Genomic DNA, 16,162 nt, shown 5'->3' on the forward strand with positions numbered 1-16,162 from the left:
GGAAAAAGTAATAGACGAATTTTTAATCAAAGAACCCTTTTGTTCACTTTGAATTATTGTTATAATTCACAAATTATCTTGTTAGGACGTGTTCTTGACTTGATACGAATTAAATCCAATAGGTCTTGGATTGTTTTCACCAGTATACAACTTAATAGGTCTTGAGTTGTTACTAATCTATCCATTTCTTTCCATTCATATATCATTTGTGGTTACTATTCTCTTTTAATTTACCTAAACACTACCCTACTCACCAAATCAAGCCCATACACGCATCATAAGTGGTATCAGAGCGCATAATGGACTTTGATGATCCGAAGTTCCTACAAAATCTTCGTGAAGCATTAAGAAACATCCAAGAAGGTGGAAATCGAAGGCAACCCCGCCGTGGTGAACATAGGGTTGTGGAAGAATTCAAGGTGTCTGAATTGCCTGAATTTGTTGGTGGAACTGATCCTGAACGCTACTTGGAGTGGGAAAGGAAGATTGAAAGAATGTTCGAGTTCAAAGAAGTGGATGATGAAAAAAGCTGCAAGTATGCCATTCTCAAGCTAAGTGGTGGTGCTTCATTGTGGTTTGAAGGGCTTAAGGCCAAGAGAACCCGTGAAGGCAAAGAAAAAATTTGTTCTTGGCTTTCTCTAAAACGAAAGCTAAGAAAGAGATATGTTCCTTCTACTCATAGAATTGCCACTTACAAGAAGATTGCTGATTTGAGGCAAGGAAAAATGAGTGTTGGAGAATACATTGATGAATTTGAGAAGTTGTCCTTGATGGGGGATATTGAAGAAATTGAAGAACAAAAAATGACTCGTTTTCTAAAAGGGTTGAACTACAACATTGCCAATGTTGTGGAGTTATATCCTTATGCTGATTTTGGAACTCTTTGTGGTTTGTGTTTGAAGTTGGAGGGGCAGGCCAAAGCACGTTATGGTGGGAGTTCAAGTTCAAGTCTCGAAAGTCCCAAGTCAAAGTCGTGGTCCAAGCCCGAGTCTAGCAATAGACAAAATTCTGTTTCTACTCCTTCTGGTTCTAGTAGTGTTCCCGTTGCTCCTAAACTTACTAGTGGTACCAAAGAAACTAGTTTGGCGAAAATTAGATGTTTCAAGTGTCAAGGTTTTGGTCATTACCAAAATGCTTGTCCAAACAAAAGGGTGGTGACTTTAAGGGAGGCCATTGAATGTCGTGAAGAGTTGGAGGAAGAAGAGAGGTTGGCGGGTATTTTTTATGATACACAACAAGAAGAGGAAGAAGAGGAGGAGGTAGAGTATGAAGCACCGGTGTATGATACAGTTTTGGTGCTTAGAACCCTTAAAACTCAAGGGGTTCAAACCGTGGCTGATATGGATCAACGAGACCAATTGTTTCACACCTAATGTTTGGTTAGAAACAAGTGGTGTAGTTTGATTATTGATGGTGGAAGTTGTACTAATGTTGCTTCTAATGAAATGGTGATCAAATTGGGTTTGTCTACTACAAACCACCCAAAACCATATGTTCTTCATTGGTTGGATGATGGAAGCAAAATAAAGGTGACAAAACAGGTTAGAGTTGGTCTAATTATGGGGTCTTATGAAGATGAAGTGTTGTGTGATGTTATTCCTATGGATGCATGTCATATTTTGTTGGGGCGTCCTTGGCAATTTGATAGGGACGTGTTACATAGAGGGAGGAGCAATGAATATGAGTTGAAACACAATAATAAAAAAATTGTGTTAAAACCCATGTCCCCAACGGCCATAAGGTCCATGAATTCTAAACAAGTAAAAAAACCTAATCTTTCTATGTTTGCTAGTGAAAGGGAGGTGGAGCAAGTTCTTGACAAAGGTGATGTTATCTACATGCTTGTGGCCAAAGAGCATGCAAAGGTGGAGAAGATGGTGCATGGAGAAAACGCTATTGCTGATTTGCTTTTGGAGTTTCAAGATGTGTTTCCAAGCGAATTACCACCGGGTTTGCCTCCAATCCGTGGTATCGAACACCAAATTGACCTTATTCCGGGTGCTCCTTTGCCCAATAAAGCCGCCTATAGATGTAATCCGGAGGTGACAAAAGAGTTGCAAAAACAAATTGATGAACTCATGAAAATGGGTTATGTTCGTGAAAGCCTAAGTCCTTGTGCTGTTCCAGTTTTGTTGGTTCCAAAAAAAGATGGTTCTTGGAGGATGTGTGTTGATAGTAGGGCCGTTAATAACATCACCATAAAATACCGATTTCCTATTCCTAGAATTGATGATTTGTTGGACGAGTTGCATGGTTCTATTGTGTTCTCAAAAATTGATTTGAGAAGTGGTTACCATCAAATTCGTATGCGTGAAGGGGATGAATGGAAAACAGCCTTTAAAACTAAACATGGCTTGTATGAATGGACCGTGATGCCTTTCGGTCTAACTAATGCACCTAGCACTTTCATGCGACTAATGAATGAAGTGCTAAAATCTTTTTTGGGCAGGTTTGTGGTTGTGTACCTTGATGATATCTTGGTATATAGCAAGAGCTTGGAGGATCATTTGGTGCACTTAAAACAGGTTTTCGAGACGCTTAGAGCTCAAAAACTCTATGGGAAGCAAGAAAAATGTTCGTTTTTGGTGGAAGAAGTGGCATTTTTGGGTTTTGTGGTGTCAAGAAATGGCGTGTCCGTGGACCCATCCAAGACTGAAGCAATCAAGTCATGGCCTATTCCTACTAATATTTCTGAAGTTAGATCATTTCATGGTCTTGCTTCTTTCTATAGAAGATTTGTTCGTGATTTTAGCACCATTGCAAGTCCCATAACAGGTTGTTTGAAGAAAGGAGTCTTTGCATGGGGAGAAGAAGCTCAAAAGGCATTTGAGAAACTCAAGGCATTGTTGTGTGATGCTCCTATTTTGGCTCTTCCTGATTTTTCTCAACCATTTGAAGTGGAGTGTGATGCAAGTGGAGTTGGTATTGGGGCTGTTTTGATCCAATCCAAACGTCCTATTGCTTATTTTTCTGAAAAGTTGGGTGGTGCTCGTTTGAATTATTGCACTTATGATAAGGAGTTTTATGCTATTGTCCGTGCTTTAGATCATTGGAGTCATTATTTGCGTGCAAATCATTTTATTTTGCATTCTGATCATGAATCCTTAAAGTACATCAATAGGCAACAAAAGTTGAGCACAAGACATGCAAAGTGGGTGGAGTTCTTGCAATCCTTTCATTTCTCATGCAAATACAAGGATGGTAGAAGCAATGTGGTGGCTGATGCACTCTCGAGGCGTTACTCGTTGTTGGTGACTTTGGATGTTCGTTTCTTGGGATTTGAAACTCTAAAGGACCATTATCAATCTGATATGGACTTTGGAGATATGTTTTTGAAATGTGCAGGTGGTCCTAATGGTGAATTTGTGATTCAAGATGGCTTTCTATTCAAAGGCAATCGCCTTTGTGTCCCAAAACATGCAATACGGGAGTTGTTGATTCGTGAAGCTCATGGCGGTGGTTTGGCTGGTCATTTTGGCATTACCAAAACTTTGCAGGTGCTTAAAGAACATTTCTTTTGGCCAAAGATGTTGGGGGATGTAACCAACATAGTGGGCAAGTGTGTTACATGTCATATGGCAAAAACAACTTTCAAGCATGGTGTTTACACTCCTTTGCCGGTTCCTATTCGTCCTTGGGAAGATGTGTCCATGGATTTCATTATGGCTTTGCCTAGAACTCAAAGGGGGAAGGATTCCATTATGGTGGTGGTGGATAGGTTTTCAAAAATGGCTCACTTTGTGCCATGTCATAAAACAAATGATGCCTCTAACGTGGCTGATTTGTACTTTAAAGAGGTGGTTCGTTTGCATGGTATTCCTAAAACAATTGTTTCTGATAGGGATTCCAAGTTTCTAAGTTACTTTTGGAACTTTGGTTCGTTGGGATTTGTATTCTTTGCAGGAATCTTTTGCAGTGGATGAAGATGGACATTAGTGAAAAGAAGGAAGAGAGTTTCATGCTGAAATTCAAGAGGAGAATGAAGAATTGGAAAAGAGACAGAAGAAGTGAATTTGATCAGCTATTGGAGATTAATTGGGATTGCATTGTTATTTTGGTTAACAGTCTTAATTATGTTTGGATTCTATTTGTGATTTGTTGGTTGAGAATTTTGGTCTTAGTTGGATTTTCTTTAAAGTTTAGTCTTTGGACTGAGGGTTTTTTTAAGGGCCTTACCCCTTGCTATTTTTTTTATGGTTCTCGGAGTTTTTGGAGGTGCAAGGGGGTGAAGTTACCTTTTTTCCCTCATTCAATAAGTCCTTGGGCTAACTTTAAGGATTTTAGGGATTATTGGGGTTGTGAGTGGTTAGTTCTTATTATTAGGAAGTGGTTTGGTAGTTGGTTATGGATAGGCTGGTTATTTTTGTTATTTGATTGAATCTTGGTGTTTGTATTCTTTTATTCTTTTTAATAAAGTTTGCTGAGCTTTGGCTATTTCAAAAAAAAAAAAAAAAAAAAAAAAAAAGTTACTTTTGGAACACTTTGTGGAGGAAAGTCGGTACTAAGTTACTTTTTAGTACATCCCATCATCCACAAACGGATGGGCAAACGGAGGTGACTAATAGAACTTTGGGTGCTTTGTTGAGAGGGTTGGTTAGCAAAACTCAAAAAGATTGGGACATCAAACTTGCACATGCTGAATTTGCCTATAATCGTTCTCCTACTTATGCTACAGGTCACTCTCCTTTTGAGGTGGTGTATGGTGTGAATCCTTACATGCCTTTGGATTTGATTCCATTGCCAAAGGATGAATTGGTTCACAAGGATGCTAATGACAAGTTGAAGGCTATGATGAAACTACACCAACAAGTTCGTGAGAAGATTGAAGCCGTGAATGAGTTGTACAAACAGAAGTCCAACAAGCATAGGAAACCACGTGTCTTTCAAGATGGTGACTTGGTGTGGGTGTATATGAGGAAAGAACGTTTTCCTAACAAAAGGAAAAACAAGTTGATGCCAAGAGCTGAAGGTCCTTACAGAGTGGTGTCACGTGTCAATGATAATGCTTATAAGGTAGATTTGGGAGGAGACCATGGAGTGCATGCTACCTTTAATGTGGGAGATCTTTCACCTTATCTTGATGATGATGGACTTGATGAATTGAGGTCAATTCCTTTCAAAGGGGGAGGGGATGATCCATGCATGGATCATGAAAGCCCAAAATGTGATGGATTAGTGATTACTAGTGGGCTAGAAGGTGGTTTGGGCTCAATGGTTGGGTTGTGCATGGTAACCCACAAATTGAATTAGGGTTGCATGAAGACTAGGGCAACATTTTTAAGGCTTCATAAGTGCTAAAAACGTTACTATTTGCTTCATAAAGCCTCCTAGCCGTTTTTGACACTCTTTGGTGGATTAGGGTTACACTTTAATGCTTATGATGACTCCTTAATGCTTCTTATGGCTCCTTAATGAAGCATAGCCGTTTTTTTTTCATTCACAAGTCTCATGGACGTTTTTTTTGTGTTCTTTCAAGAGTTACCTTAATTTCTATTTACTAGTTTTAATGAATAATTGGTTGGTTGGCTTGTAACCACCAAATTTGTAATAAAGGCTTCATATAAAGCCAAATTATGCATGGAAAAAGTAATAGACGAATTTTTAATCAAAGAACCCTTTTGTTCACTTTGAATTATTGTTATAATTCACAAATTATCTTGTTAGGACGTGTTCTTGACTTGATACGAATTCAATCCAATAGGTCTTGGATTGTTTTCACCGGTATACAACTTAATAGGTCTTGAGTTGTTACTAATCTATCCATTTCTTTCCATTCATATATCATTTGTGGTTACTATTCTCTTTTAATTTACCTAAACACTACCCTACTCACCAAATCAAGCCCATACACGCATCACTCTTACATACCAGAGACCATCCCGACACCCTCGATTTCCACACCCGAGCCCCCGACGAAGGTTCTACGCTACCGAGACCCCCGAGAAGCTCGAAGACGCAGCTTTCCGCGGTTGAAGATCTGCTCGACTCCAGTCCCACTCTCTTCAAACCGAACAAGTGAGTTCATACCCCTATAAACTACCTTTTCAAATATGTTATCAATGCTTTTTATACGCTTTCAAGGGGGGGGGGGGGGGGGAATACAAGTAAACACACGATTATTATCGTGTGTAACCTAAAGTTTCATTATATACTCTCTTATTCAAGCAAACCATATGTGATTCATAACTACTACATGGAAAGTTTAGTACACAAAATATATCACGATAACATCTTGTCTTTTTAAATTAAATGTGTGGATAAATACATACAAATCAAACACTTTATCAATACTTTGAGTAAATGAGTTCATTTATGTCACTACAAAGGTTACACTTTACATAACAAGTGAGCATTTCACTAGGGTTTATTATACAAACGAAACAAACTTTTGGAAAAACTATAATAGTTCACGACAAACATTTTTACATGTTAAAAACTCTTTATCCAACTGCCTTACATAGTTTATATTTCCTTTCAAACGCTGTTAGAATCGTGTTTCAAACAAAGGTCTTCTTATACTTAAAAATTGTTTTTATCAAACAAACTACTTTCAAATCGTCTTAAAAACTGACATCAAGTCATCAATTTTTATTTATTAAACTTTTCAAAGGTTTTACAAAACTTCTTTTTATATTTTTATTGTCAAATGCACGCCAATATATGAGTATATATATATATATATATATATATATATATATAAGTATATATAGCATGTATACATATATAGACATAAAAGTTTCCATCCGTTGATTCAATACCTTTGGGTAACAAAGACACACTTCGCTTATACACGTACAATACTAGTAACTATAATAGGTATAGTTAGGAGATACTACTTACCATTCCAAGTACAAAGCAAATCACATAAGAGTCTGTTTATTTATGAGTCTATACTAATACATTACATACTATATGAAGAGATACGATTACATACAATTACAAGGCATACAATTTCAAGAATATACAATTGAAAGAAATACGATTACATAAGATAGTGTACTTGATATTCATGAAATTTTACATATTACAAGTACCATATCAAAGAGATATTTTCATATACAAGAACAAATAGACAATTTCATACGTAAATCTGTTTTATACTAGGTTTTGTGATACGCTTCATGTACTTTCGAGTATGCATTATTAAGTCCTATATTATATACCATAATTCCTTGTAGGGGGAGCGTGATACTTGTGTATAGATCTATACGGGATTGACAATCCCACACCTAAGTTGTTAGCTACAGCTAGGCCGGCAGGCCTGGGGTGACAAATGTCATAACATTCCAACGCCTGAAGAACGTTGTTACAGGCAGTCTGGGTCATTAGCATGGTTATAAAACTCACATGGAGTATTAAAAACTCGTTGATTTACGGGGTTATCAAATACCTTAGCGATTATATACGTATACAAATCTACTATTTTGAACATGAAATACACCATGATAATTCATTTTTGGGACTTTTAAACTACTATCCACTTATAAGCAAATATTGGATTTCTAAAAGCAAACCGTCAAAACAGTAGTGTCTTGGTAGAAGGCTACTTTTTGTACTAGTAGAAAATATGGGATTTTCTATAGTTTTCAAATGTTTACAATTACTTAGAAATATGTTCATTGGTACAAACTTTCCTTCAAACAGTTACAGGTTTTTCTTTACAGCTTTACAAATCAAAGTCACATAAATACTTATGAATTCACCAGCATTATTGTTGATACTCGCTTTCAAAATAACTTGTATTCCCAGGACACCGATAGGCAGGTACGAATACCAGGTTCGGTGAAGACGGAGCGGTCAAGACTCGTCTTTTATTTTGAATATTCATTTGGTAGAATTATACTATGAAAGAACTCAAATGTAATTAAAATTATACTATTAATGCAATGGATGATGTTGCTTATTTACTACTTTGCATTGATGTGATACATTACATGACGTCCTCCGCCCCAGAACGTTTCCGCCGTTCTTGGTTTTGGGGTGTGACATTGGTGAAGTTTCATCATGGCCTTCAACTTCTCATTAGTATCCTTGTGAGCCAATTCATCCTTTGGAAATGGAATCAAATACAAAGGCATGTAAGGATTCACACCATACACCAATTATAAAGGAGAGTGCCCTGTAGCATAAGTAGGAGAATGATTACACACAAACTCAACATGTACAAGTTTAATGTCCAACTGTTTTTGAATTTTGCTAACCAACCCCCTCAACAACGTACCCAAAGTTCTATTAGTCACCTTCGTTTGCACATCAGTTTGTGGTTGATGAGACGTACTACAAAGTAACTTAGTACCAACTTTCCTTCACAAAGTGTTCCAAAACTAACTTAAAAACATGGAATCCCTATGAGCTACGATAGTTTTAGGAATATTATGCAAGTGAACCACCTCTTTAAAGTACAAATCAGACACATTAGATGCATCATTGGTTTTATGACATGGCACAAAGCGAGTCATTTTTGAAAACCTATCCACCACCACTATAATGGAATCCTTCCCCCTTTGAGTTCTAGGCAAAGCAATACTTAATTCCATTGACACATCTTGCTAAGGATGAATAGGAACCGACAAAGGAGTGCAAACACCATGCTTGAAAGTTTTTTTCATCATTCGACTTGTAACACACTTGCCCACTATGTTGGTTACGTCCCCAACAACATTAGGCCTGAAAAAATGTTCTTAAAGCACGTCCGAAGTTTTGGTAATGGAAAAATGACTCGCTAAACCACCACCATGAGCTACACGAATCAGCAACTCCCGTATTGCATGTTTAGGGACACAAAGGTGATTTCCTTTTGATGCCTTTATGGGCTTGATTAAGTGAGTAGGGTTGTGTTTTGGTAAATTAAGCTAGAATAACAACCACAAATGATAGGTGTATGGAAAGAAATAGATAGACTAGTAATAAATCAAGACCTACTAGGTTGTATACCCGTGATAACTATCCAAGACATAATATTTGTTTGAATGCGTATCAAGTCAAGAACACGTCTCGACTATGAAAAGTAGTGAACTATAACTATAATTCAAAGTGAACAAAGGTTCTTTTGATTAAAAACTTCATCTATCTCTTTTTGCCATGTATACTTGGCTTATATGACGCCTTTGTTACAAATTTGGTGGTTACATGCCACCTAACCAACTACTCAGTAAAACTAATAATGAAAATTAAAGAAACTCATGAAACCACATGAAAAAACGTCTGAGATACTAATGAATGTAAAAAGCGTCCACGCTCCATTAAGGAGCAACAAGAAGCATTAAATTGTAACCCTAATCCGCCAAAGAGTATAATAAATAGCTAGAAGGGTTGATGAAGCAAAAAGTAACTGTTTTGAGCACTTATGAAGCCTTTAAAATCTTGTTGTAGCCTTCATGCGACCTTAAATCAATTCGTAGGTTACCATGCACAAGCCAACCATTGAGTCCAAACCACCTTCTAGCCTACTAGTAATCACTAATCCATCACCTTTTGGGCTTTCATGATCCATGCATGGATCATCCACTCCCCCTTTGAAAGGAAATGACCTCAATTCATCAAGGCCATCCTCAACAAGATACGGCGAAAGGTCTCCCACACTAAACGTAGCATGCACTCCATAGTCTCCTCCCAGATCCACCTTAAAAACATTAGCATTGACATGTGACACCACTTAGTAAGGAGCTTCAGCTCTTGGCATCAACTTTTGTTCTTCCGTTTGTTAGGAAAATGTTCTTTCCTCATATGCACCTAAACTAAGTCACCATCTTGAAAGACACGTGGTTTCTTATGCATGTTGGAATTCTGTTTGTACACGTCATTCACGGCTACAATCTTCACACAAATGTGTTGGTGTAGTTTCATCATGGCCTTCAACTTCTTATTAGTATCCTTATGAACCAATTCATCATTTGGAAATGGAATCAAATACAAAGGCATGTAAGGATTCACACCATACACCACTTATAAAGGAGAGTGACCTATAGCATAAGTAGGGGAATGATTACACGCAAACTCAACATGTATAAGTTTCATGTCCAACTGTTTTTGAGTTTTGCTAACAACCCCCTCAACAACGTACCCAAAGTTCTATTAGTCACCTTCCTTTGCACATCAGTTTGTGGATGATGAGAAGTACTAAAAAGTAACTTAGTACCAACTTTCCTTCACAAAGTGTCCCAAAAGTAACTTAAAAACATGGAATCCCTATGAGGAACGATAGTTTTATTCCATTATGCAAGCGAACTACCTCTTTAAGGTACAAATCAGACACGTTAGATGCATCATTGGTTTTATGACATGGCACAAAGTGTACCATTTTTGAAAACCTATCCACCACCACTATAATGGAATCCTTCCCCCTTTGAGTTCTAGGCAAAGCAATACTTAATTCCTTTGACACATCTTGCCAAGGACGAATAGGAACCGGTAAAGGAGTGCAAACACCATGCTTGAAAGTTTTTTCATCATTCGACATGTAACACACTTGCCCACTATGTTGGTTACATCCCCAACAACTTTAGGCCTGAAAAAATGTTCTTAAAGCACGTCCAAAGTTTTGGTAATGGAAAAATGACCCACTAAACCACCACCATGAGCTTCACGAATCAGCAACTCCCATATTGCATGTTTAGGGACACAAATGTGATTGCCTTTTTATGCCTTTATGGGCTCTATTCAGTGAGTAGGGTTGTGTTTTGGTAAATTAAGCTAGAATAACAACCACAGATGATAGGTGTATGGGAAGAAATAGATAGATTAGTAATAAATCAAGACCTACTAAGTTGTATACCCGTGATAACTATCCAAGACATAATATTTAATTGAATGCGTATCAAGTCAAGAACACGTCTCGACTATGAAAAGTTGTGAACTATAACTATAATTCAAAGTGAACAAAGGTTATTTTGATTAAAAATTTCATCTATCTCTTTTTGCCATGCATACTTGGCTTATATGAAGCCTTTGTTACAAAGTTGGTGGTCACATGCCACCTAACCAACTACTCAGTAAAACTAATAATGAAAATTAAAGGAACTTATGAAACCACATAACAAAACGTCTGAGATACTAATGAATGAAAAAAGCATTCATGCTCCATTAGGGTGCCACAAGAAGCATTAAATTGTAATCCTAATCCACCAAAGAGTATAAAAAATGGCTACAAGCCTTGATGAAGCAAAAAGTAACGGTTTTGAGCACTTATGAAGCCTTTAAAATGTTGTTGTAGCCTTTATGCGACCCTAAATCAATTCGTAGGTTACCATGCACAACCCAACCATAGAGTCCAAACCACCTTCTATCCTACTAGTAATCACCAGTCCATCACCTTTTGGGCTTTCATGATCCATGCATGGATCATCCCCTCCCCCTTTGAAAGGAAATGACCTCAATTCATCAAGGCCATCCTCAACAAGATATGGTGAAAGGTCTCCCACACTAAAGGTAGCATGCACTCCATAGTCTCCTCCCAGATCGACCTTATAAGCATTATCATTGACATGTGACACCACTTTGTAAGCAGCTTCAGCTCTTGGGCATCAACTTTTGTTCTTCTGTTTGTTAGGAAAACGTTCTTTCCTTATATGCACCTAAACCCAGTCACCATCTTGAAATACACGTGGTTTCGTATGAATGCTGGAATTCTGTTTGTACACGTCATTCACGGCTTCAATCTTCACACGAACGTGTTGGTGTAGTTTCATCATGGCCTTCAACTTCTCATTAGTATCCTTGTGAACCAATTCATACTTTGGAAATGGAATCAAATACAAAGGCATGTAAGGATTCACACCATACACCACTTACAAATTAGAGTGCTCCGTAGCATAAGTAGGAGAATGATTACATGCAAACTTAACATGTACAAGTTTGATGTCGAACTGTTTTTGAGTTTTGCTAACCAACCCCCTCAACAATGTACCCAAAGTTCTATTAGTCACCTTCGTTTGCACAACAGTTTGTGGATGATGAGACGTACTAAAAAGTAACTTAGTACCAACTTTCCTTCACAAAGTTTTCCAAAAGTAACTTAAAAACATGGAATCCCTATGAGGAACGATAGTTTTAGGAATATTAAGAAAGCGAACCACCTCTTTAAAGTACAAATCAGACACATTAGATGCATCATTGGTTTTATGACATGGCAAAAAGTGAACCATTTTTGAAAACCTATCCACCACCACTATAATGGAATCCTTCCCCCTTTGAGTTCTAGGCAAATCAATACTTAATTCCATTGACACATCTTGCCAAGGACGAATAGGAACCGGCAAAGGAGTGCAAACACCATGCTTGAAAGTTTTATACATCATTCGACATGTAACACACTTGCCCTCTATGTTGGTTACGTCCCCAACAACTTTAGGCCTGAAAAAATGTTCTAAAAGCACGTCCAAAGTTTTGGTAATGGAAAAATGAACCGCTAAACCACCACCATGAGCTTCACGAATCAGCAACTCCCATATTGCATGTTTAGGGACACAAAGGTGATCGCCTTTTGATGCCTTTATGGGCTTGATTAAGTGAGTAGGGTTGTGTTTTGGTAAATTAAGCTAGAATAACAACAACAAATGATAGGTGTATGGGAAGAAATAGATAGATTAGTAATAAATCAAGACCTACTAGGTTGTATACCCGTGATAACTATCCAAGACATAATATTTGATTGAATGCGTATCAAGTCAAGAACACGTCTCGACTATGAAAAGTAGTGAACTATAACTATAATTCTAAGTGAACAAAGGTTCTTTTGATTAAAAGTTTCATCTATCTCTTTTTGCCATGGTATACTTGGCTTATCTTTACAAAGTTGGTGGTTACATGCCACCCGACCAACTACTCAGTAAAACTAATAATGAAAATTAAAGAAACTCATGAAACCACATAAAAAAAGTCTGAGATACTAATGAATGTAAAAAGCGTCCACGCTCCATTAAGGAGTGACAAGAAGCATTAATTTGTAACCCTAGTCCACCAAAGAGTATAAAAAATAGCTAGAAGGGTTGATGAAGCAAAAAGTAACTGTTTTGAGCACTTATGAAGCCTTTAAAATGTTGTTGTAGCCTTCATGCGACCCTAAATTAATTCGTAGGTTACCATGCACAACACAACCATTGAGTCCAAACCACCTTCTAGCCTACTAGTAATCACTAATCCATCACCTTTTGGGCTTTCTTGATCCATGGATGGATCATCCCCTCCCCCTTTGAAAGGAAATGACCTCAATTCATCAAGGCCATCCTCAACAAGATACGATGAAAAGTCTCCCACACCAAAAGGTAGCATGCACTCGATAGTCTCCTCCCAGATCCACCTTATAAACATTATCATTGACATGTGACACCACTTTATAAGGACCTTCGGCTCTTGGCATCAACTTTTGTTCTTCTGTTTGTTAGGAAAATGTTCTTTTCTCATATGTACCTAAACCAAGTCACCATCTTGAAAGACACGTGGTTTCCTATGCATGTTGGAATTCTGTTTGTACACGTCATTCACAGCTACAATCTTCACGCGAATGTGTTGGTGTAGTTTCATCATGGCTTTCAACTTCTCATTAGTATCCTAGTGAACCAATTCATCCTTTTGAAATGGAATCAAATACAAAGACATGTAAGTATAAAGGAGAGTGGCCTGTAGCATAAGTAGGGGAATGATTACACGTAAACTCAACATGTACAAGTTTGAAGTCCAACTGTTTTGAGTTTTGCTAACCAACCCCCTGAACAACGTACCCAAAGTTCTATTAGTCACCTTCGTTTGCACATCAGTTTGTGGATGATGAGAAGTACTAAAAAGTAACTTAGTACCAACTTTCCTTCACAAAGTGTTCCAAAAGTAACTTTAAAACATGGAATCCCTATGAGGAATGATAGTTTTAAGAATATTATGCAAGCGAACTACCTATTTAAGGTGCAAATCAGACACATTAGATGCATCATTGGTTTTATAACATGGCAAAAAGTGAACCATTTTTTAAAACCTATCCACCACCACTATAATGGAATCCTTCCCCCTTTGAGTTCTAGGCAAAGCAATACTTAATTCCGTTGACACATCTTGCCAAGTACGAATAGGAACCGGTAAAGGAGTGCAAACACCATCCTTGAAAGTTTTTTTCATCATTCGACATGTAACACACTTGCCCACTATGTTGGTTACGTCCCCAACAACTTTATGTTGGGTTTTGAGCAATCTAACACTCCTAAGTGTACATGCAACCCTAAATACATTGGATCTATGTTTTCTCTATTATACATGCAAATATCAACTTTCCAAGGTATTGTTCTATTCTAGCATATAAAACTTTGAATAACACAAGTTAGAATAACATACCTTTTGTTGGCGCTTGTCTTCATGAAGCTTGAGTGCCTAGTGCCCCAAGTGTGACACCTCAAATGGTTCACACAACACCATAAGCACTTGGAATAACTTAGAGAGAAATTAGAACACTTCAAGAATCGGCTTGCCCTCTATGCATATCTAGTGTCCGATTTCTCACATCAATAAGATGCTTATATAGTTGTTATAATTAGGGTAAACCCTAATTGTCATGGCTTTCCATTTCCTTGGATCCATGGGTTCAAATACACCATGGAGCATCCAATGGGTTTTAACCCAACTTGATAATCCATGGAGCATTAGCCCACTATATAAGTATGGATGATTTACACAATCAACCCATATATTTAATTAGTCTTCTTTTGATCAATTAATTAATTCTTGATCAATACTAATTAAATAATCTCTATTAATATATTAGAACTTATAATATATTAATAAACCTTAAGTGTTATTTCTCTCATTTTAGTCTATCCAAGTGCATGATGCCATGCAACCCAAATGGACTATGCCGGGTCGGGTCAAGTCTTACCAATTATAGTTATGGACTTAGACATTAATCCAACAGTCTCCCACTTGGATAAGTCTAAAACTATTATTGCAAGTATGACTTCAGAACCCGACTAGCAATCGTAGCTCTCAAAAGCTTCTGTCGAACTCTGACCTTGTAGATGAACTCTGACCTCTGTCAATGACTTGTCCATTAGATAAGTGATCATATATTCCTCCATTCTAGATATCATATGGACTGAGACATGGATTATAATCATTCTCTCTGTCCATTTGTTGTTTCCCGATTTCTGATTTATGACGACTGACTAATTGAACAAATCAAATCAGTCCAGGCCCGGCCGAGCACTTACTTTTGTCATCACTAAATCATCGAGGGGCCCACATATATCGCTTTTATCCCTCTGAGGGTAAAAGGAATGGATAAACTTCGACTCATATGCTTGTACTGACTACTTGTTGAATCATACACAAAGGCACGTTTTATAGCATCGAGTTACCAATGCGTTTTCGTACAATCAATGTATAACCAACTCATAGGCAACAACTCATATCTCTAGGTTTGAAGAATATAAGATATTATCGTCTCATGATTCACTCGTGATAAAATCCATGAAGTGAATCCAAATGAGCGTGGGTTGAATCCAATACTCAGCCCTTATGAGTACTCATGAACGTTGTAGCAACCATTGCATTGTCTAAAGCACTTTAGACAAATCATACAAGCCAAATTCACGACAGTCTTGATTCATATCTACTTCCAACATATGACCGACTGTGGATGGTTTGAATAACTTGGTCATTCGGGAGAATGGCCTGGTTATTCTGGAAGTCAAAACATGCAAAGTGAAACACAAAATAATACTAGTCCTATATGGCCTCAACACTTTGAGCATAAATAAAACACCTTTTATCTAAGCACCATATTGATCACTCATTATTCATGTTTCGATTAATCAACTTAATACTTGAATTGAAACAGTAGTGATGCCATGCTCCAAGCATGCATACTATGTTTCTCTAAACAATAGCTATGCCATACTCCAAGTATGCACACTATGTTTACATATTGTCATCTCTTTTTGAAATGTATATCAATTGAACATGACTTCAATGATTCTCATTTCACAATCCCAATCCTTATTGTAAATGTAAGAATACCAAGTTCTTGTCATTTACCGTAATCTATGCAATCATCCTCTTGTAATGATATTCACACAAGTCACAAAGACTTGGCAACAAACATTACAAAGTATTCCAATGGAAAGCAATTCCATGGAGATGAAGTCTCAAATTCAAAGTATATTTCTTTGAACATCCTTCTTTG

General features: G+C 37.4%; 1 pseudogene; it reads left to right on the forward strand.

Moving 5' to 3' along the window:
• The first annotated feature begins 299 nt into the window (after positions 1-299).
• LOC145099350 (uncharacterized) lies at positions 300-13,544 on the forward strand (annotated as a pseudogene).
• The last annotated feature ends 2,618 nt before the right edge of the window (positions 13,545-16,162 follow it).

Source organism: Lactuca serriola, chromosome 4 (genome assembly GCF_051521515.1).
Source record: "Lactuca serriola cultivar US96UC23 chromosome 4, Lser_US96UC23_V15, whole genome shotgun sequence".
Lineage (NCBI taxonomy): Eukaryota > Viridiplantae > Streptophyta > Magnoliopsida > Asterales > Asteraceae > Lactuca > Lactuca serriola.